This window comes from Rhinopithecus roxellana, chromosome 1, assembly GCF_007565055.1.
Source record: "Rhinopithecus roxellana isolate Shanxi Qingling chromosome 1, ASM756505v1, whole genome shotgun sequence".
In the NCBI taxonomy this organism is placed as follows: domain Eukaryota; kingdom Metazoa; phylum Chordata; class Mammalia; order Primates; family Cercopithecidae; genus Rhinopithecus; species Rhinopithecus roxellana.
This window is the reverse complement of record NC_044549.1, coordinates 199,473,538-199,497,414: the sequence shown is the minus strand read 5'-3', so window position 1 is coordinate 199,497,414 and position 23,877 is coordinate 199,473,538. Positions and strand designations below refer to the sequence as shown.

Sequence of the window (23,877 nt, the reverse complement as noted above, 5' to 3'; positions counted from 1 at the left end):
CACAGCCCTACTTCAGCCTCACTTGCCTTTAGAAGCACTTCAGGCAAGCATTGCTCCTCTTCTGCCATCTGAAAACTTTGTCATAAAGACATTTCTCAATTCCTCTGAGTATCTGCAATCCCCTCCCCCATCAGCCTGAGAAGAGACCACAGCCACAAACTATCTACAAAAGGTCACAGCATCTGTTGTCTCCCCAGTTAAAAGTTTCTCTAGCTAGTCATCGCTAGCCCGGTGGTTCTCAAAGTGTGTGCCCCAGACCAGCAGCATCAGTATTACCTGGAAATTTGTTAGAGCTGTGAGGCTCCTCAGACCTATGAAGGAGAAACCCTACGGATGGGGCGCAGTAATCTGCACTTCGACAAGCCCTCCAGGAAGCCCTCATGCTCACCAACCCAGCCCCTGTTCTATTCCTGGGCTGGTTTGTTGCAAATCTCACTGGGCTCATAAATTAGCATCTCCTCAGTGAGAGTTTCAGCTTACTAGCCACATTCACAAAGAGTGGAAACACAACCTACCCCACAGATGTTTTCTAAAATGTCTGGGCCTCTCCCTTGCCAATCTTTTAAAACACTGTTTAAACAGAAGCTTAAACGTGTGTGCCACACACCCCGAGTTCTCTGATCGACACCACCGCCCAGCTTTGGGGTTTATACTTGTATTTGCTCCATAGCCTCCTCCGCATGCATCAGAACCAACTCCAGAGAGGATGGAGCTCCTTCCCCTTCCTTTCTGGCCCCTCTGCACCCCTCATTCTTATACCTAATTCTCTCAAGCTCCCAGACTTCAGCTTTCCCCCAAGAGATGCACTGTGGTGATAAATTCTGCTGCGGTTGAGGGTGATTTGATGAGCCTAGGCCTGCCATTCCTTGCTGCCACCTGGCTGCTCCTCAGTCTCAGTCAGTACCAGTAAGCGATGAGCCCCTTAGATAACCCCAGGTGGGGGCCACAGGCTGACATCACTTCCTTACGTGGGCAACTGATAAACACCAGCCAAATCCCAAGCTCCTGCTGTAGAAAGGATTTCCACAGGAAATAGTTGACCCTGGGAAGCAAACAAAGCCCTCTGCAGAACATGGAATCCAGATTTCAGATGCTGGTTGCAAGTCGCTTTTCTTGTTATAAAGCGCCTGGTAGAACTGCCTTTCTTTTCTTTGTCTTTCATCTTTGCCTTTGCGATCTTTGGGGGCTTCACTCCATTTGCTAAAGGTGTGTGGGTGTTAGCGTCACTCTATGGAAAAAAAACTTGCGCACACACACCACAGCCTTTTTTTCTCTATTTCTATGCAAGCCATTACTCCTATGACTTTCTGAAATAAAGAAAAATGTCTAGGATGTAGCTACTTGCTTTTTGCAATTTCTCTTAGAAAAGAAGTTCTGGTCCTGCAAAACAAAAATAAAAAGATAACCCACATTTTTCAAATGTGCAAAAGTTTTCTTCCCAGATGAGGGGAAAAACATATGAAAAGGTGCTCTGTCTACCTAGTAGTAGGGAAATGCATGTTAAATAAAAACAATGTTTTCACTCTTCAAATAGACAAATCATTATGAGTTGAATATCAAGCACTGGTGTTGGGAATCATGGCCTCTCACCCACTCCTGAGGGTGCAAAAATGGGTTCAGCCACACTGGAAAGAGATGATAGCAATATCTGCTAAGATACAAAGTTTGCATTCCTTGTATCAAAGCAACTCCATTCTGGCATCCCCTCTGGAGAAATTCAATGCATTTCTTTAAGGAGGCATTGTAACAAAGATCAAAGCTGCCTTGCTTATGTGGGTGAAGGTGAAATACTACCTACATGTTCACCAAGGAGACAGTGATTACATAAAAGGTGGTACTTTTATTCTATGGAATACTATGCAGCCATTTAAAAGAATTAATGTGGATGTACATGCACTAACATGAAAAGATCCCCAGGACATGCTTCTGAACAAACAAAGCAATTTGTATAATAGATGGTATGTTCAATATGATGGCATTTCTGATAGAAACAAAGCACTCAAACATTATCCATTTGTCTAGGAACATACACGTGTTTTTAAGTGCAGAGAGAGCCTTTGGAAGGATTAATATCCAAAAAGCCATGGTGCTTAGCTCCTGGAAGAAGTCAGTGGGTGGTGGAAGGTGGTGAAGCAGACGTTTCGTTTGTCTGTAATCAATGAATGCTTTACTATGAGAGTGTTTTCAAGAATAAATTGCTTAATTGTGTAATTAACAGTCAATATTTTAGGATTCTTATAAGTATTTCTATCTGTTGAATAACATTGGAAAATCTGTCGCTTGTCTTAAATGTTAAGTAGGCTTTGTATTTGTACAAATATACAATTACTTCTCTTTAGACGTTATTATAAAATCATCCCATTTGTCAAAAGCACTCATTATTCATTTGATCGTTAAGAAGAAAAATAGTTTCTCTGTGTTCAACCACAAACACACACGCACACATGTGCACACACACAGAGACACCATAACTCACCCTGGGGACAGCAATTTCCACCCTATGCCACACTGTGCTACCACCTCAGGATGTCTGAACCACATGCAAGCAAGCCTTTCTGATTAGCTGATAACTTAGTTTCCAGGCTTCTCTGCCATCTGATTGTCAACTCATAATTCTAGAGCAGCGAAAACCAAGAGACACCTGACTTGGTGGTGATGCCTGGGTCTGTGGGTGTAGCCTGACAGCCAGGCACCTGATTTCCTGACCCCAAACCACATAGCTTTCTGCATGCCCCCGTGAGCACCCTTGTAACATGCTACCCTGCCCCTCCTGCCAGGTTGAGCCTGAGAGCGAGCAGTGGAGAGGCAGTGGGGCGCCTGGAAGGTTGCTGGTCTGCAGAAATCATTTCAAGAAACATCTTCATGACAACTTTCTAGTTTATACCCATCGTTTAATGAGGCAGTGTTGTATGACAAAAAGATGTGGAGAGTTGGAGGAAAATGCAAAAGCAGATGTCATGGGAACTCGAGTACTTTTGTTGACGTAACCACTCTCTCTCCCTCCGTGGGCAGACCCACTGGAGGAACCAGATTGCAATCCTGAGGGAAATAGTTTTAAACCAGAGGATTGGTGATGACATCATCTTTCATCTTGGGTGTCATCTTGGATGTCCCAGATTTGGGGGTGACCTCTTCTCTCTGGACCAGACATACCTGAATTTCTTTTTATTTCAATAAGATGGGGATTGTATGGCTCAAAAAAGACAGAGATGAATCATTCCCTACAAAGGCCATGCCCAGCCATCTCCAGGCATTACCCACACTGCTTCCAGGCACCTTCCACAAAGGAAGGGCACATCAATGAAACAAGCGAGTGTAGGATTAGAGTTGGCTGCATTCCCTTAAAAGTTAGAGGTGAACCAGAGGAAGTATGCTCCTTCTTATAGCTGTGTCCCATCCCAGGCTAGGGAGGGCAGAACTTGGGGGCCTAGGATAACATCCAGCCACTACTTCATTGAAATGTTGACCATGTTTTCTAAATGAAATATAGAAGAGCAAGCAAGCATGGCTTTAAGCAAGCATGACTGGAAGGCCATGGCATCTTCTTTTTCCTGCTTCTAGAAAGGTCTTCATGAAATGAACAACAAAAATTGATTACATTCTGCTTAATCTAGCATCCCAAGGGTTTCCCATAACAAACATACAGCATCGGTAGGCTTGGATTCCTGTGCACCCCTCGCACAGCAGGACTGACCTTGCTAATGGCCTTTATCCATGGTCCTCCATCCCCGAGCAATGCCGGTGGTGATCTTTGTGATCTCGTGCTCTGGCCGTCCCTTCCTGCCCATGCACATGCACTGTCTTTAGCTCTTCAGTCAGTGTCAACAAGACCTGCTAGCCTGAAGGACGCTCTGCCTTCTCAGCAACTCTGTGTACCTCCACTGTGGCCATCATGTGTACATTTGACAGCTGACTTGGTGGGAATTCTCTTCAAAGTGGGGGTCTTATTAAAATACAGATTCTGGGTCGGTAGGTCTGGGGTGGGGCCTGAGAGTCTGCATTTCTAACAAGCTTTCAGGCAATACCCATGATGCTGGGCCAGGACCACATTTTGATGTCAAGGGAGAGTCTTATATCCACGATTGGGAGGTGTGGGGAGAAGGCCTGCCCCGTGGTAGCCTTCTGAACAGAGAAGGACTGTAAGGGCTTGATGAGACAGTGTATCAGAGAGGCTTGTAACTATAATGTGTGGGGAAAATATCAGCTGTTATTATGATTTTCTATCATGTAGACGATATACTTGCTTTGGAATCAGAGAGAGCTGGGTTTACCCCCTCTACCACTTACTGAGAATTTGAGCAAGTCAATCAATCTTGTTAAACCTCACTTTTCTTAACTGTAAAATGAGAGGCTATTATTTAAACAAAGCTATATTTGCAGATATTGACTCAATACACATTTACATATTCATTTTTCTCTCTGTTGATCTAAGTGAACAAAAGTTTTACATGTGTGTATGTGAGTAACTCACTAAACATTTCTGCGAAATGCTGAGAATCTAGAACCAGAACTTGGCTAAAAATCCACTCTAAAACTGTTTAATAAAACAGCTTTATTAAGAGTCACCTGGCTCTCTAGAAGTTTGAAAAACTTCTCGGGGAACCCAGAACGATTTATGGTTTGCTACCACAACTCTACGAAGCTAGTAGTTTCAATCAAGTTTCACTTGCACAAGTTCAGTAGAAAGCTGGGGAAAATCCTCTTGAAAGAAAATTGCTGCCCTTGAATCCTTCTCTTCACCAGAGCTATCCAGAGACAGAATATGGAACCCATTCCAATGGGGCTGACATTTATCTTTGGCTAATATAAGCTTTCTTTGTTGTTGTCGTTATTGTTTTGAGACAGGGTCTTGCTCTGTCATCCAGGCTACAGTGCAGTGGTGCAATCACAGCTCACTGCAGCCTCCAACTCCCCGGCTCAAGTGATCCTCCCACATCAGCCTCCCGAGTAGCTGGGACTACAGGCATGCACCACCGTGCCCAGCTAATTTTTTGACATTTTGTAGAGATAAGGTCTCACTATGTTGCCCATGCTGGTCTTGAATTCCTGGGCTCAAGGAATCCTCTCGTTTCCTCCTCCCAAAGTGCTGACATGAGCCATAGTGCCCAGCCTAAGATGAGTTTTCTAAAGAAGTGCTAAATACTAACAATATAAACTTCCAGCCTCGCCTTTTAATTCCAACTCAACCCAGATTCTTCAAGCAAGGTTGATGGATGTGTTCAGACTAGCAGGTACAAGAAAAAAAAGCTTGAATTGCGGGAATTTGGCAGGAGCCAAGGACAGTTCTGGCACAAGAATGGCCCAGAAGTGCCCATCATTACAAGTTTACTTTCTGCCAGACTTATCATAAGCAGTTTTTACACCATATTTTAAAATTTTTACATATTTACACCATGTTTTACACCATATTTTAAAATTTTAACAACACCTTGAGAGGAAGATATTATTATTACTCCCATTTTACCAAAGGGGGAACTGAGTGAAAGAGAAGGGCAATTAACAAATTAATTTAAAAGATGAAAAATGTAACTGTCTTTCGGGGTTTTTTTCTTTTCTTTTCTTTTCTTTTTTGAGATTGAGTCTTGCTCTGTCACCCAGGCTGGTGTGTAGTGGCACGATCTCGGCTCACTGCAACCTCACCCTCCCAGGTTCAAGCTATTCTCCTGCCTCAGTCTCCTAAGTAGCTGCGATTACAGGCATGCACCACCATGCCCAGCTAATTTTTGTATTTTTAGTAAAGATAGGGTTTCGCTATGTTGCCCAGGCTGGTCTCAAACTCCTGACCTCAAGTGATCCGCCTGCCTCAGCCTCCCAAAGTGCTGGGATTACAGGCGTGAGCCACTGCACCTGGTTGCAACTATCTTATTTTTAGCTGCACAACATGAAACCAAATTGTTAACCTACTTAATTGGATCCATTAATTGTCGTGGAATAGCCTCCATGGTGAACACAAGGCTTCTGTGGTATACACAAAGCTGAACATTACAGCACTACTGGTTATATTGAAAGACTCTAAACAATCCAAGTCTAAAACCAACTACTGTGGATCCAGGCAGTGGAAGGGTATGAAGCCATTGGTATGTTTTCAAAGAACTTTTAGTGACATGAAAAAGCCCTCATTATATACTATGAAATGAAGAGGGTAGGCTATTTTACACATTCATTTATTTATCCAAACTTAGTTATCCCACATTTGCTTTTCCAGCGTAGTTCTGTGAATACACCTGGTGAATCAGGCAGGCTTGCCCTTGTGGACGTGAAACTTTCCTGGAAGAAAAAGCCCCAAAATGTTAACGGTTTTCTTTTCAAAAGAGTAGGGGTTTTTAAATTTTTAATCTTCATTTTTATGTTGTTTCAAAATGTTCTATATTAAGCATGTATTACTTTTTTATAGATTCATTGAGTTATGATTAGCACACAATAAACTATACATGTTTGAAGTATGCAATTGGATAAATCTTGCTGTAGTACACACCAGATAAATCATTACCACAATGAAGGTGGTGAACATATCCATCACCCCAAAAGTGTCCTCAGACCCATTTGTTATTCCTTCCTCTTACCACGCCACCACTCCTCACCACATTCAACCACTGATCTGCTTTCTGTCACTATAGTTTGGTTTGCATTTCTAGAATTTTATATAAATTGTAATACATAGCAAACGCTCTTTTGTCTGGCTTCTTTCAGCATCATTTTGAGATGCATTCATGTTGTCATGTGTACCAATAGTTGTTTCCTATAATTGTGGAATAGTATTCAATTACATGGCCTATACCAGTTCGTTATCCATTCATTGACTTGTAGACATTTTGGTTGCCACTGATTTTGGGTTATTACAGACAATGCTGTTATAAACGCTCAAGTAACTGCAGGAACATATATTTCTTTCTCTCTTGGGTAAACACCTAGGAGTGAAATGGCTGGGTCATATGATAACTCTACATTTAACTTTTTGAGGAACTGCCAAACTGTTTTCAAATGACTGTATCGTTTTTACGTTCCTACCAGAAGTGTATGAGTTCATTGTTCCCTCTCTTTTAAAATTACATAAGAAATAAATGAATACCTCCTGTTGTAAAAAGAAAATCCAAAAGCTTCAGAAATATAGAGTAAGAAAAGTGAATGTTCCCTTTTACTCCATCCCTTTCTTAGTTCCTCATACCTATTTATCATTAAAAGTTTGGTGTGTGTTCATCTTTTCTTTGCAAGAGTGTGTGCATGTGTGTGCATGTGCACGTGTTTGCATGTGGAAGCATGTATGTGTGTGTAAGTGAGATTCTGTGAGCTCTGTTGCTCTAACTCTGGCTTCACTCACTGAATAATGAAGCTTGGAGGTCGTTCCTCATCGGTGCATGAAAACCTCAATCTTTTGAATTGTTGGTGAGTATCCTACTTCAATAAGCAGAGGGGAGAGGTGTTTTTCAATGTGGTTAGAATTTTATTTACCCTTCCTGTGAAAGAGGCAGGTCTCTTCAACATTTTCTATTCACTTGACAATTAGAGAAGCTCCTTCTTCTCCTCAGGAAAGGCTGCCTGTGGGGAAGGATTGCATTTCTTTTGGTGGATCTGGGTCTTCTGGGAGCAGCACAGGCATGACCACCCTTCTGGAGAGTGAAAGAACAGTCAGTGGAAATGTAAGGGATGGCCACAAGGTGTGACAGCTCTGCCATCACATTAGGTTTACGCTTGTCTTCACGTTCCTCAGAGCAGAATTGCCTTTCCAGACCCACCATTTGTTCTGCTACTTAGTGGTGAGGAAGCTCACTTTAATTAAGTATAGTCATTCTGAGAAGGGCAAAAGGGCTTCAACTCTTCAACTTTCAGCTTTGGAAATGAGTAAAATTGGGAGTTTCTTTTTATCATGTTAGAAAATCTACCACATTGGCTGAATGTGGTGAGAAAACCTATTCCCTTGTTTAAAACAGACAATAATGCAACCCATACTTGGTCAGCTAAACAGTTTTTTACTGTCTCCCCATGTGTGTTTTTACTCTCTTATATTTTCTTTTAATAATTAATGATACTAGGACTATATTAAGTGGTACCTCTTTATCTCTCTCTCAGCAATAACCTGGGGGCTAAATCATTTATACTTATTAATACATAAAATTAGGACTATATTATAATAAAGTTGCATGTCCCACACTGAACATTGGCATAATATGTTTTCATGTCATTAAATATTAACCAAATATTAACTCCACATCTTAATTGTTAATGACTTCATAATATTTCAGATAACAGACATACCATAATTTATAACAGTTGCCCTGTGGTTGAAAGATTTTTACCAGTAGATGAAGATTTTGAGTAGCGATAAGTGAAGAAACGTTATAAAAATTATTCATTATGACAAGTGGAAATTAGGTTCTAGTAGCAATATTAAAATTAAATCATGTATCACCTCTTAAAATTTTGTTATCTTCCTATGATAAATGCCTTCCTCGTAATTTTGAACTAAATATGCTACTCTTTTTTACTCTTTACTCTCAAACTTTAGAAAATATTTCACAAAACTTATACTCAGTAATTTGATAGCAATTTATAATTACACATTACCTGCTAGTCTCTGACAAATATGTTGGTTAAGTGTCCACTTTTGTTCAATCTTTCCACAGGGGACTTGAACATCACAGTCAGTCTCACACATAGTGTCCAGCTGTGTGTCATGTTAGCGATATCATGCATGACATTGCCGCCAAAATGCATTTCTTAAAAAAAAGAATACTTTCCTGCTTAACAAAAAATAACACTATCACACCTAAAATTAATAATCATTCTTTAATATCATGTAATAGCCATTACATTATTTAAATTCACCAAATGTTTCCCTGAATGTCCTTCCCAGCTTCTTTGTCCAAACCAGGAACCAGTCCTGGACCACACATTGCACCTGGCTTTTATGTCCTCTCTCTAGCTTTTAATCCAGCCTCCAGTCTCTTCATGGGTAGCTTCTTATTGCAGCTGCTTGGCCAGTGGCCTATAGAGGCCCCCTACATCGCTTGCCAGTGGTGTCATTTAGCTTGTTCCTCTCTCCCTTGTATTTCCTGGAAGTTACATCTACATATTGATTAGATCCAAGTTAAACATCTTTGGCTAGACTGCATCACAGGGGATGCTGTGACATCAGAATTCATGACCCCAGGAGACATGGAATAACTCGTTGTCCCACTAGTCCTGATGCTAGGATCAACCTTTAGGTGACGGTGATGGTGGTCTGATCCATCCATTGTACAATTCTGTTTTTCTCCTGAAGACCAGAACCACATCAGCCATGTTACTTTGGCAGCATACGGATATCCAAGTCCCATCAACCACCCCCCTAAAGTCTCCAAGCACAGGTTGATAGTTCTTGCCTGGATCTACATTCTCATTAGGAATTGCAAGATTATGACTTTCATCCCTCTCATTAGGAATTGCAAGATTATGACTTTCATCCCTCTACATTTAGCTGGCATTCTTCAAGCTTTATGTTGTCAACTGGAGCTATTTGCTTAACTTGAAATATAGTTTCTACCTGAGGACATTAGATGCACTTTTCTTTCAGTTACACAATGTCAAAATAAGACATTGGTATTAGCTGCCTTGAATGAGTTTCTTCTGGCAGTATTCTTTCTGAGTATCATTATGGACTCATGAATATACATTCAATGCGAGTGTGTTTTTATTGAATTATCCTTGGGTCTCATAATACTATTCTCACCAGAAACCAGAGCAGTCAGAACCGAGTTTGATTTAAAACAAAGTTTCAAAACAAGAGCAGCTCCAAAGATAACATTCTGGAAAGAACTACTTTCCTAGAGAACAAAGGTGAGATCATCTAATAAATTACTGTCATTGTTATTTATATCTGTGCTCCCTCCACATCTTCAAGATATGGGAGAATTCCAGAAGCGTGTCTGAGGGAAGGCTGCAAGCCAAGAGAGTTCTCCGTGCTGGTTGTCAGCAATGTTTCGACTGCGGCTGGCATAAACTCAGATCCAATGTCAAAAGGTAGTAGATCGGCCCATACTTTAAGATGCTTCTAAGCCTCCAAAGCCATTACTTTTTTTCTTACTTGTAGCAAGTAAGCTTTCTTTCCCACAAAACAGATTGTAGAACCAGGAGGATCAGAGCCAGTGTCAGATGGTTCCCTCAGTAAGTCACTGTTTCCCCGTGAGGGTTGGTGGGAGAAGTGCTGAAGAGAACGGTGTTGTTGTTGTTGTGAAAATCACTCCTGAGGAGGATAATGTGGGGAATTCCATCTCCTCCATGCCCTGCATGGTCCTGCAGGTTGCACTTTGATTTTGTCCTGTGTCATTATTGGTCACTTCCCTGGGAAGCCGATTGAAGGGAAGCCACCACATCCCAGATCCTCACTTGGTGCATGGCCAAGGTTTGTTCCCCTCCAGTGGAGGCTGAAGGGTTTTTCCAGGCTGGTCCGCCTGTTCCTGGCTGGTACAGATGGAGGATGCAGAGGCTACAATTAATTTGTACGTTTCTTCAAAGGAAGAGCAAAATACATAGAACCAATTCACATGGCTTTAAGACTCACTTTACCTCCCAAGAACAGAGACCATGTCTGTTTTCATCATTGTGACACCAGAGTCTAAGACGGTGCCTCACATATATATCAGGTGCTCAACACACATTTGATAAACGAGCTTGATTACCAAAAGTCCATAGCTGGTCGTATATGATTTTTATCTTCTCAGGAAAAAGGGGCTCCATAAGAATGACAAAGATAATGACCACCAGGTGGGGAATAAAATACTTTGACAACAACTCGGCACCTTAGGCAAGCCACATGGCTTTTTTGGATCTTGGTTTTCTACGGGACAGGTTTGTAATAAATTATATAAATGGCCCTCACAGCTTTTGGCTTCTATAAATAGGTTTCATTTTTAGGCAAGGGGTACGTAAATTTTTCTAGTTAGTTACACTAAGAGATGTAAGTTATGAAGCCTAAGAAAGTGGTAGAATTCATATCAGTTATATGCTTTACTGCTAGTTTATGGTCTCAGCTATGCTCCCACTTATCTGTGACTTTGCCCCTTGTATCTGCAAATAAGCAGGCACAAGAATGTAAACACACACACACACACGCACAGAGAGGCACAAGCACACACACACATCTTTGCAAATATAATGCTATATAATGCATCATCACAAGGTCTACTTACTCATAGGACTTCTTTTAAACATTCCCACCCCTCCTCAGCACACATTAAAGCTGTAGAAAATGGTTTTTATTGTAGGCTAGCAGCCAGTTAGAAAAAACTTTCAGGAATAAGGCAGGTATATTTGGCTGGCTTCTGACTGCGAAAATACAAACACTCATCAAACCAAACAGTACTTCTGGGCTTCCTGGGCTTTTGCATTTTAATCACTGTTCTCGATTTTACTCACAATCTCTTCTCTTTCAACATTAAAAATAAATCCTCTCTTGAACTTTTGCCCTCTGAAGTTTTGATCTGGTAGGGAGTTTTTTGGTTTTTTTTTTTTTTTTTCTTTCGTTTTGCTTCTTCACAGTCTTTCAAAATAATTATCATACCCACAGGCAGTCTCTGTACTGATACTAGGCAGGCTTGGAATAAATGCCACTCCGGGGCCCTTTCTAGTGTCTATCCCTGCCTCTCCTAAGCACATCTATACAAGGCCAGTGTACTTGGATCCTGTGCTGAACAGAGGTATTTCATTTTCCCTTATCTTCTCTCTAAAAATTATCCTAACTAAAAGACCCAGAGGAAATATGCCCAAATGAGAGTCAAGCACAAACATGTTGGCAATGGACTAGATCAGAAATCAGTGGAGATTTCACCAGAAAATCTCTCCTAGCAGCAGGAAAAATACGTGATTTTTAAAATTAAGAAGGGAAAAGATGAAAATGGTCAACAAGTCCGTACTTATAACTTCAACTCCTTGGGCCGGGTTTCCTTGCTGAGGCAACCCTTTAGGAGACTAGGTGAGAATGCAACCTTTTCCTACACTCCAAAGCTCCACTCAGAGCCTGTCCTGTCTTCGTCATTGGTTTTTCGAGATGACTCTGCACGTTCCATGTGCTCTGTCACATGGTGGTCTCATACTGAAGCATAGGAACCTGGCCTAATTATTTTGACAAAATCTAAATTAATAAGAGATTAATTTCAGACAAAAAAAAAAAGCTTGCTTTACAAAGGGAACCTCACAATCATATTAAGAGAAAAGCAGGTTTTTCACATTTGCTGGTGTTATTATTTTCATCACCTACCAAAAAACAAAAGCATTAGCCAGGCGCGGTGGCTCAAGCCTGTAATCCCAGCACTTTGGGAGGCCGAGACGGGCGGATCACAAGGTCAGGAGATCGAGACCATCTGGCTAACACGGTGAAACCCCGTCTCTACTAAAAACTACAAAAAAACTAGCCAGGCGAGCTGGTGGGCGCCTGTAGTCCCAGCTACTTGGGACACTGAGGCAGGAGAATGGCGTAAACCCGGGAGGCGGAGCTTGCAGTGAGCTGAGATCCGGCCACTGCACTCTAGCCCGGGCGACAGAGCGAGACTCCGTCTCAAACAAACAAACAAACAAACAAACAAAAAAAAACAAAAGCATTGATGAGATAAATGTCCATTCACCATCTGAATTACCTTAGGATTCCAAAGTCCGTTCCTTTTCACTGCTGTTCTTCCCAACTAACACACACACATACACACACACACATTCTTGCACATGCCTATATGCACATACACCCTTATATAGACTCATGGGCACACGCTCTTCTCGTGGCATAATTTCTCGAAAAAGAAAAATTCTTGCAAGTATACATTTTACTTTATTTTTACTTATTTATTTATTTATGTATTTATTGAGACAGTGTCTGGCTCTGTCACCCAGGATGGAGTGCAGTGGTGCAATCCCGGCTCACTGCAACCTCCACCTTCCAGGCTCAAACCATCCTCCCACCTCCGTGTCCAAGAAGTATACATGTTAAAATCTACATTAAATTTTTCTTTTTCTCTCCCTTAAAATTACAATGGCTGGTTATCATACTGTGATCATTAGACACTATTAGAGTTGCATTCTATGATTAATATATAATTAATGCCATTCTATTTCGAATTTCCCAAATTCTTATTTTTCAAAAATGAAGTGAATTTTATTTCAGTTCTGTACATTATTAAGAATGCTATATATGGGCGGATCACTTGAGGTCAGGAGTTCAGGACTAGCCTGGCCAACATGGTGAAACCCTGTCTCTACTTAAAATGCAAAAATTAGCCGGGTGTGGTGGTGGGAGCCTGTAATCCCAGCTACTTGGGAGGCTGAGGCATGAGAATTGCTTTAACCTGGGAGGCGGAGGTTGCTGTGAGCCAAGATCACGCCACTGCATGCCAGCCTGGGTGACAGAGTGAGACTCTACCTCCAAAAAAAAAAAAAAAAACTATGTAATATTCTCTGTGAAAGATCAGCTTTCATTCATTCATTACTTTTTGTCATTTGAAAATGAGAAAACTACTCCATTGGTGTTTTTTGTTGGTGAAAGTACCAGCAAAGGCCATATTCAGTGGCTCACATCTGTAATCACAGCACTTTGGACAGCACTTTGGGAGGCCAAGGTGGGAGGATCAATTGAGCCCAGAAGTTTGAAATCAGCATGGGCAAAATAGGGAGACTCTGTCTCTACAACAACAACAACAACAACAAAATAGTCAGGCACCATGGCTCATGCCTATAGTCCCAGCTACCTGGGAGGGTGAGGCAGGAGGAGCACTTGAGGCCGGGAGTTAGAGGCTGCAGGGAGCTATTATCTCACCACTGCACTCAAGCCTGGGAGAGTCAGATGTCCTTCTGGTAGATACGAATGGAGTAGAATATTTAGACCAGATTTTTAAGTTCATTATTACATGAAAATTATCTCTGCATAGCAAATTTTTAAAAACAGGAAGAGATTAGTTCCCATTTCTGCCTCACATGTTGTGTATCATCAATGAGCACCATCCAGGAGAATAGAAATCCTGCCTTTTGTTTTTAGATTCTACTGTCAGAGCCATTTTTACTTCTACCTGTGAAATAATTGAGCAATACCTCCAACTATGTCCCTATTTCTTGGAGAGCTTCCTAGAGTCCAGAGTTCACAGTGCGTGCAATAATCACAAAGTGAGTACATAAAATCAATTTCCTCTGAAAACCACAATTTACAACTTCAAGTGAACAAACACCGATTTCTGTGGCAAACATCTCATAACAAATATTTGTATCCTCAAGGTTCAAGTCAACAATTCTTAGAATTATATTTTTAATATGACATTACTGGAAAACTCTTTGCTCTTTTTAATAAAGACAGATTCAACTTTTTGGCAATGAGATACAAGTTCAGATTTAACAAAATTCTCTATCTTTCTCCTTTGGATCTAAACAAAGGCACTTTCAAAACAGTTGTGTCTATAGCTTCTTATTTTCTCAGGATTTTCATTTGTTAAGCATTGAGGTTGCTCATTTTTCATTCTGTAGTTTATAGAGCACATGAGTACAGTTTACAAAATATGGCATGTGATTTTAACTTTAACAAATGATAAAAAATATATTAGGGATAAAATAAATTATTTCCATGACACTGGGTAAAAACATAAGTATGTATTATTCAGCTCAGTACCTGTCACTTTGACTGTTTCTGTGTCACCATACTTACTCCAGCGTTCCTGTACACTAGTCCTCCAGATCTTCCCTTGACCTTGGAGCTCATATTGAAGGGTTAATTCCCATTCTGGCTACAGTATTTATAAGCATACGTCTTGTAGAATTTTTTCAGAGTAAGGAAGAGCAACACAAAATAATCTTGTGAAGCATAAGATGCTTTTTCTTGATAATACACCCCGACAGCTGTTAAAAAGAGCCAAGTATGGTAGCATTTATTTTTAATCTATTATTCATATACTTATTTACTGTTCTTGGAAATGGATATAGACAGTATTTTTCTTCTTGAAAATTGAATGTGTAAAGGAGTGAGATCCTGGAAAGGCTTTTTAAAAATTATGGTAAATTGATTTAATCAATTTCTTAAGAAAAACACAAAATTAGCAGACATTAAAACCAGCATTTCCTTTATAAAATGATCATTATGATTAACCAAATTGAAAAATCACAGAACACTTTTTTTCCTTACATAGCAGCAATGAAAACCAAAAACAAATAAACTATGGACTTGGGGTGATAATGACTTGTCAATACAGTTCATTAGTTGTAACACATGTACCACTCTGGTGGGAGGATGCTGATAATAAGGAGTGGGAGGCATATGTGGAGACAGAAGGTTTATGAGAAATCTCTCTACCTTCCTCTCAATTTTGTTTTGGACCAAAACTTCTCCAAAGGATAAGATCTACTTTTAAAAGTTGTCTTTTAACCTATTTGTCCAACGACATCTCTAGCGGGTTTTAAAAATGTTTACTTTAAATATTTAAAATTCAGTTTTAGTCTATTAGGCAATTTCGTCAATATGATTAACTCCTAGGTTGGTATAACAGTCCAAAAAGTCAGGTGTGAGGAAAACATCCCTTTTATTTTTAAATTTAATTTAATTTAAAGTCCTGGGACGTGCAGGTTTGTTACATAGGAAAGCATGTGTCATGGTGGTTTGCTGCACTTATCAACCCATCACCTAGGTATTACGCCTCACATGCATTAGCTATTTATCCTGATGCTCTCCCTGCCCCCAGCCCCCAACAGGCCCCAGTGTATGTTGTTCCCCTCCTTGTGTCCACATGTTCTCATTATTCAGTTCCCACTTATAAGTGAGAACATGCAATGTTTGGTTTTCTGTTTCTGTGTCAGTTTGCTGAAGATAACAGCTTCCAGCTCCATCCATATTGCTGCAAAGGACATTAACTTGTTCCTTTTTATGGCTGCATAGTATTCCATGGTATATATGTGCCACATTTTCTTTATCCACTCTATCATTGATGAGCATTTAGGTTGAGTCTGTGTCTTTGCTATTGTGAATAGTGCTACAATGAACATACACATGCATGTATCTTTATCATAGAATGATTTCTATTCCTTTGGGTATATACCCAGTAGTGGGATTGCTGGGTCAAATGGTATTTCTCATTCTAGGTCTTTGAGGAATTGCCACACTGTCTTCTACAATGATTGAACTAATGTACACTCCAACCAAAGTGTAAAAATATTACTATTTCTCCACAGCCTTGCCAGCATCTGTTGTTTCCTCACTTTTTAATAATCACCATTCTGACTGGCATGAGATGGTATCTCACTGTGGTTTTGATTTGCATTTCTCTAATGATAATGTTGAGCTTTTTTCATATGTTTGTTGGCTACATAAATGTCTTCTTTTGAGACACGTCTGTTTGTGTCTTTTGCCCACCTTTTAATGTTTTTTTTTTCTTGTAAATGTATTTAAGTTCCTTGTACATTTTGGATATTAGACCATTGTTACATGGATAGGTTGAAAAAATTTTCTCCCATTTTGTAGGTTGTCTGTTCACTCTGATGATAGTTTATTTTGTTGTGCAGAAGCTCTTTAATTATATCCCATTTGTCCATTTTTGCTTTTGTTGTGGTTGCTTTTGACGTTTTCATTATGAAATCTTTGCCTATGCTTATGTCCTGAATGGTATTGCCTAGATTTTCTGCTAGAGTTTTTATAGTTTTTGGTTTTACATTTAAGTCTTTAATCCATCTTGAGTTAATTTTTGTATAAGGTGTAAGGAAGGGGTTTAGTTTCAATTTTCTGCATATGGCTAGCCAGTTTTCTCAGCACATTTATTAAACAGGGAATCCTTTCCCCATTGCTTGTTTTTTTATCAGGTTTGTTAAAGATCAGATGGTTGTATATGTGCAGTCTTATTCTGAGATCTCTATTCTGTTCCATTGGTCTCTGTGTCTGGTTTTGTACCATGCTGTTTTGGTTACTGTCGCCTTGTAGTATAGTTTGAAAGCCTCCAGCATTGTTCTTTTTGCCTAGGATTGTCTTGGCTATATGGACTCTTTTTTGGTTCTACATGAATTTTAAAATGTTTTTTTTTTTTTTCTAATTCTGTAAAGCATGTCAATTGTAGCTTAATGGGAATAGCATTGAATCTATAAATTACTTTGGACAGTATGGCCATTTTCACTGTATTGATTCTTCCTATCCATAAGCATGGAATATTTTTTCATTTGTTTGTGTCCTCTCTGATTTCCTTGAGCAGTGGTTTGTAGTTCTCCTTGAAAATGTCCTTCACTTCCCTTGTTTTCTGTATTCCTAGGTATTTTATTCTCTTTGTAGCAGTTGTGAATGGGAATTCATTCATTATTTGGCTCTCTATTTTGGATGTATAGGAATGTTTGTGGTTTTTGCACATTGATTTTGTATCCTGAGACTGCTGAAGTTGCTTATCAGCTTAAGAAGCTTTTGGGATGAGACTGTGGGGTTTTCTAGGTATAGGATCATGTCATGTGCAAACAGAGACAGTTTGACTTCCTCTCTTGCTATTTGAATATGCTTTATGTCTTTCTCTTGCCTGATTGCCCTGGCCAGGACTTCCAATACTATGTTGAATAAGGGTGGTAAGAGAGGGCATCCTTGTTTTGTGCCAGTTTTCAAGGGGAACAGTTTCAGCTTTTGCCCATTCAGTATGATACTGGCTGTGGGTTTGTCATAAATGGCTGTTATTATTTTGAGGTACATTCCATCAATACCTAGTTTATTGAGAGTTTTTAACGTGAAGGGATGTTGAATTTTATCAAAGGCCTTTTCTGCCTCTATTGAGATAATCATGTGGTTTTTGTCTTTAGTTCTGTTTATGTGATGGATTACATTCATTGATTTGCATATGTTGAACCAGCCTTGCATCATGGGGATGAAGTCAACTTGATGGTGGTGGATAAGCTTTTTGATGTGCTGCTGGATTCGGTTTGCCAGTATTTTATTGAGTATTTTTGCATTTACGTTCATCATATCCCTTTGATTTTTTAAGATACAACTTAATTTTTAACTTGAACTCTCATTTTCTAGGGAAGGCAGAGAAAATCCACCAATTTGTACCCTACCCACCCTTCGGTGACTTTTCCAAGAAGCTGGGCTAAGTTCCAGTAAGAGAAAGCTCTGTAAGTTGACAAGTGCATCTGACATATTATAATTATGTTTTGGTGGTGGTTGTTACTGTTTTTTTTTTATTATTATTACTCCAGATTAGATGAATGGGACAAGGAGAGTAGTATAAAGAAGGGAATGGTGATGATTTTGAGTTATTTCAGATGTAATCCCAGGAGGTGCTGGAAGCAGCAGGAGAGAGAGGAGAACTCATAAACAACTCTGAATCATCTCATTGGCAGATAGTGATAAAATGGTTAGTGGTAGAATGAGACCAAGATACACTTGTGGATTATGAGTTCTCTTTAGATGTGTTGAATATAAATAGTTTTTGAGAATCCCACTTGGAGAATACCTGCAAGTTCCTGCAAATATAAATTGGGAATGCAAATGAGAAGTGTGGTTGGAGATGCAGATTTTTTTTTTTGAGACAGAGTTTCACTCTTGTTGCCCAGGCTAGAGTGCAGTGGCACCATCTCGGCTCACTGCAACCTCCGTCTCCCAGGTTCAAGTGATTCTCCTGCCTCAGCCTCCTGAGTAGCTGTGATTACAGGCATGCGCCACCACACCTGGCCAATTTTGTATTTTTAGCAGAAACAGGGTTCCTCCTTGTTGGTCAGGCTGGTCTAGAACTCCCAACCTCAGGTGATCCACCTGCCTTGGCATCCCAATGTGCTGGGATTACAGGCGTGAGCCACCATGCCCAGTCGGAGATGCACATTTGATGGTTATCCTCAGATGCGACAGATGAAACCCTGGGAATGAATGGAATTACACAGCCAAGGGGGATACATGGTAAGACAAAGCAGCTGAGGAGAAATTTCAAGGGATACCAATTTTCAGGGGTTTGCAGCAGAGGAGCCAAACACGGACAGCAAGAAACTATAGAAAGGAGAGGGCAGAGTAGCAAAAGCCCAGGAAACGGTAGAGGAGGAGGTGTCCATGGTGCAAAATGGTGCAGACCTGAGGTAAGGCATTCGATTTGGCAGCCATTAGCTCACTGGATGGCTTTGAGAAGTCTGTTTCAGTAGGGAGGAGGAGAGAAAGCCAAAATGCAGAGTGAATGACATATGAAGTGCAAGAAGTCAACAGAGGCCACTCTCTGGAGGAGTTTAGCAATAAAGAGGAGGAGGTTAGGGCAGCTGACTATAGAAAAGGTGTGGACAAAGAAAGAGTTGGTTTAGCATTGTTTATGGTTTATCATTGTTTATGGTTTGTCATTGTTTTATTTTTTAATGTGGAGGAGACTTGAGAATGACTTTAAACTGAGGAAGGATCAAAGAAAAGGGAAGAAGATGAAGATATAGAAGCCAAAAAGAAAAATCTTAGGGGATAATTGATGGAGCTTGGTCCTAGCAGAGGTAGAAGGGCTTAGATGAGAACTGGATCTAGTTAACCTTGGACAAGAGTTCTTGCGAATCAGTAGAGCAAGAAGAGAAGAAAATACATGGGTGTCCTACAGGAAAAGATGAGAGCTTAGAATCTCTTTGTAGCCCCATGACACTTATTACACATTTAATAATTTTGCTCTCTATATCTGTGAAAAGAGTAAATAGTAAACCATGAATGATAATCATTGCTCTCACAGTAAGTCACACCAAAATTTCTATGCACCTTGCCTCAAAAAAGATGTTTCCCCTAGTGTAGCAAGAAAGTGAGCCTAATGTTCATCATATTCCTACATGATATACCTTTGTGTCCCTCAAAAAATATATGGTGACTTTCTGTTTAATTTTGCTATTAAATATCTGAATGGGACCTGCCCAGTACATCTAATTCAAATCAAAGAAATATTGACAGGACCTTACCAAAGCCAAGCATGCCTGCTCAAAGAAAGCTCATGAAAAGGGTTATGAAACAACTAATCAACCACAAGTAAAGCCCTTCCTTCTGTTCCACCTACCCCACCTTCAGTGTGAAAGGCCTGGGTATCTTCAGCCATCTGGAGAAAAATAAAAAGAAGAAAAAGCTAAAAATAGTGGGCTGCAACCAAAATGAAAATATCTGAATGTTGGTAACAGCGTTTGAAGAGGAAAGGGCATGTTCCTTTGAGTGGTTTCCATCTCGGTCTCATGGCCTGAAATGTCTGCCTAATTTCTGATTTAAAGAGAACAGAAATGAGTACTGGCTCTTAGAAAGAAGGTACCTTGATTGGGGTGAGCACATAAAGCAATGGAAAAAGTGACAAAAGGGGCTTTGCTATTACCTTTTGTTTTCTCTTTTCTTCATTAAACTGTAAAAGTAATGCCTGTTTGCCTAATAAATAAATTCAGGTTACAGACATATATAAAGTAGGGATCAACCACCTCCCATACCTACTGCCACTCTAGCACCTCTTCTCACATTTTGATGTGAGGAAATTATTGCTTTACCTTTCCAAATTTGCATGTATGTGTGTTTATAAAAATGGGATCTTACTATTCTCCAACTTGACTTTTTTTGTTTTCACTATATGTTATGGAAATCTTTCCATGTCTGTGCACATGGATTCTTCCTTGTTCTTTTGACAGCTACAGAAAACTACTCTTTTATTGCTCCATAATTTATTTAGTCATTCCCTCATAAGAGGATCATTTAAACTATCTCAAGACTTTTTACCACAGAAAAAGCTGCTGTAAACATCTCTGTACATACATCTTTGTGGTCTTGTTGTTTCTTAAATTGCTGGCTTAAAGGGTGTGTACGTTTTCAGTTTTGATCAAATTCCAGATTGTCCTCCAAAAAACGTCATACTAGTTTATCCTCCTACCAACAGTTTTTAAGAGTGCCTTCTTCCTCATGCCCCAGACACTACTGAGTGTTAATACTCTTTAAATATGTCCTTGCTTATAGATAAAAGTACTTTCTTTGAGCAGAAGGTTAGGGATATTAAGGGAACTTCCCTTCTAGAAAAGTAGCAGGAGAATCATATGTTAAGATTTAAGAGAAGTGGGGGAGATGAACGTGTGGGGACTAGGAAAGCTTTAGGAGACAGCCACTTGGGTGGAGTGGAGCAGGAGCTGACCCACAATATCCAAGCATCTAAAAAGCCCAGAGAAAATTGGGGGAAAAAATGTCAAAAAGTTTTTATAAAGCCAATACAGTTGTTTTGTGACTTTTCTAGTTTGGGAACAAGAACAAAAAAAAAAGAGAGAGAGAGAGACAGGGTCACCCAGGCTGAAGTGCAGTGGTGCGATCATGGCTCACTGCACCCTTCACTTCCTAGGCTCAAGCTATCCTCCTGCCTCAGCCTCCCAAAGTGCTGGGATTACAGTTGTGAGCCACCGTACCTGGCCGGGAAAAATTTAAGGTTGGAATCCATCAGTATGTTAAAATTGAGTCATCTGGTGAGAAACAGAAACTTCTCAGGGTTAAAGGATCGCACGAAGGCTCTGACTTGAGACTAAAGAGAAATGAGTCAAAGAGAAGGACTGATGGGCCAGAAGAAAATAGAAGATTCAAAGATCACAGCTGGCCGGGAACGGTAGCTCACTCTTGTAATCCCAGCACTTTGGGAGGCCGAGGCGGGCGGATCACAAGGTCAGGAGTTTGAGACCAGCCTGGCCAATGCAGTGAAACCCTGTCTCTACTAAAAATACAAAACTGAGCTGGGCGTAGGGGCGGGCCCCTGTAATCCCAGCTACTCAGGAGGCTGAAGCAGGAGAATCGTTTGAACCCAGGAGGCAGAGGTTGCAGTGAGCCGAGATCACGCCACTGCACTCCAGCCTGGGTGACAAAACTAGACTCCATCTCAAAAAAAAAAAAAGCTAAATCACAATCAAGTTAGAGGCAAGGTTTAAGGGCAGTGAGAGAGTTAGAGCAATAGTCAGAGAGTTGGTGATTAGCGAGGAGTATTTCTGAGTTCAAAATTTCAGCAAGGCATGGAACAGCTGCTTGCTATGATGGGGTGTGGGGAGCAGACAGGTCCTGAAGTAAAGTGGAGCTAAAAGTTTCTGAAGAATAGCAGGTAGAGTCACGACAAAGGGGTGCTATGTGGGTCATCCATCAGGGATGGCAAGACAGGGTGGAGTCATTCTGCAGGTCACCTGCAGAAATCCCAAGGCCTGATTGAGTATGCTTGAATGAGTGAATGATCTGGATGCTGAAGGGTTGATGGAGAAGAAGGAGCAGCAGAGCAAGAAACAAGAGCTTCATTGAGGGAGGGCTGGTTGAGAGGTGCTTCACTCAAGGGTCAGGAGGGGACTGTGAAGCATGCACAGACTACCAGCCACCCATAAGTACAAGTGTCGGGAGGGGAAGGGTGGAGAAAAGGAAACTTTCTCTTTGGTGAGGAGTCTTCAAGGAAAAAGCTGATGATCTCAGGACATCAGGAAATATATTGTGAATCCCACAAGACATTCACTGGAAGCTGGAGAGGAAAAGTGTTGATTAGGATTTCTATCAGGCAATCTGGGGACACTGAAATGATTGAATGTGGATCAGGGGAATTAGGAATCAGGGTATCCGAGAATGGATAGAAGGAAGGAATGGTCCACATGGTGCTTTCCAGTGAAGGTGTACTGGTGCCTCTCCATGGTGATGCTGCTGGGAGGAGGTGTGAGAGTGAGACTTGAGATCAAGTCCCTCCATTCTGCAGGGACTGGGGAGACTGTGTATTTGGCTGTGTATGCGGAGGCTCCGCATACTCATGCATGTTCTTCCATCAGCTCACTACATGACCTTGTAAAAGTCACCTACATTCACTTAGCCTCCATTCTCTCTCTTCACAAATAAGAGTAATCATAGTATGCATCTCATGAGGCTGCTTGAGGATTAAACATAGCATGTTAGACATGAAACATGTGTTACTGGAACACAGTAAATATGCAATCAATTAAACTATAATTACTCACATTGTAGAAGGTTTTAAAACATATATCCATTTTGAAGGGGAAAGTTTTCACAATATTGTAAATTCTAAGTAACAAATACAACAGGCACATGGAAAAATCTCTCAACACACAAACACAACCTTCTTATGTGGATACAACAGTGATCTTAGTAAAAACAACTATCTCCATGGTTTTGATGGTTTCTCTTACACTAAATCAATTATAGAAATTCATACATTAAGTATCTTAAAACGCAAAATTTTTCTGTCTTATACATGCAGATATTTAAGTTCATGTTGTCTTCTGGTTTATATTCAGTCTCACTGTTTTAAAATAAAACCAAATTATATCACATAAGAACAACTGGGAACCATTTATCTTCATTTGTATACACGAAAAATATCAGTTCTGTGTATGTTAGCTGTTCAAAGTTACTCTCCACAGTCTTATTTGTGGATGATTTAATGAAGATATTCCTACCACGTTTCTGCTAACCCTGTACGTGGGTTAGTTTTCAGGCTGACCGGGTGGAAGTCAGATAAATTCCCTCCATTCCTAGAAAGACATTCTCCAATTAGCTTAACACTAGTCCCTTAGATTGGTGTCTTAGCTTCAATGGTAGCAGTAGACCAGATATGAAAGTTTTCTTTATATCACCCTGGGTTTTAGTGTGTTCAGTTATTTTTTTCCCTGTCCAGGTCATTTGTTTTCTACTTAATATTTTTAGCAAAGCAGTGACATTTTGGCAACATTGGCTTCTAAAAGTAGATGCTCACCTAACATTTAATCTCTTGGAGTTTGTAAGGAAGCCACACGCTGGGCTGTTTCAGGTATTGGTGCCCGAGTTTGCTACGTTCCCTCTGTCCTTTCTACCTTGCTTTTCCCAGGCTAACATTTGCTAATCCCTGAAGATTCAGTTCAGGGATTTTCCTCAAAGCTTTCCCTGAAACCCTACATTGAGCTAAGTGCTCCTTGCCTGGTTTCCTAAAAGGTGACTACATTATATGGACA

At 40.4% G+C, this 23,877-nt stretch overlaps 1 protein-coding gene across 1 annotated transcript in view; it reads left to right on the top strand.

Moving 5' to 3' along the window:
• The window catches only part of LZTFL1 (leucine zipper transcription factor like 1), a 94,998-nt gene that overhangs the window by 45,899 nt on the left and 25,222 nt on the right, over window positions 1–23,877 (top strand). Inside the window, exon 2 of the mRNA XM_030936127.1 lies at window positions 17,978–18,069. The gene's annotated coding sequence lies outside the window, so the exon portion shown is untranslated. The remainder of the gene's footprint in view (window positions 1–17,977; window positions 18,070–23,877) is intronic.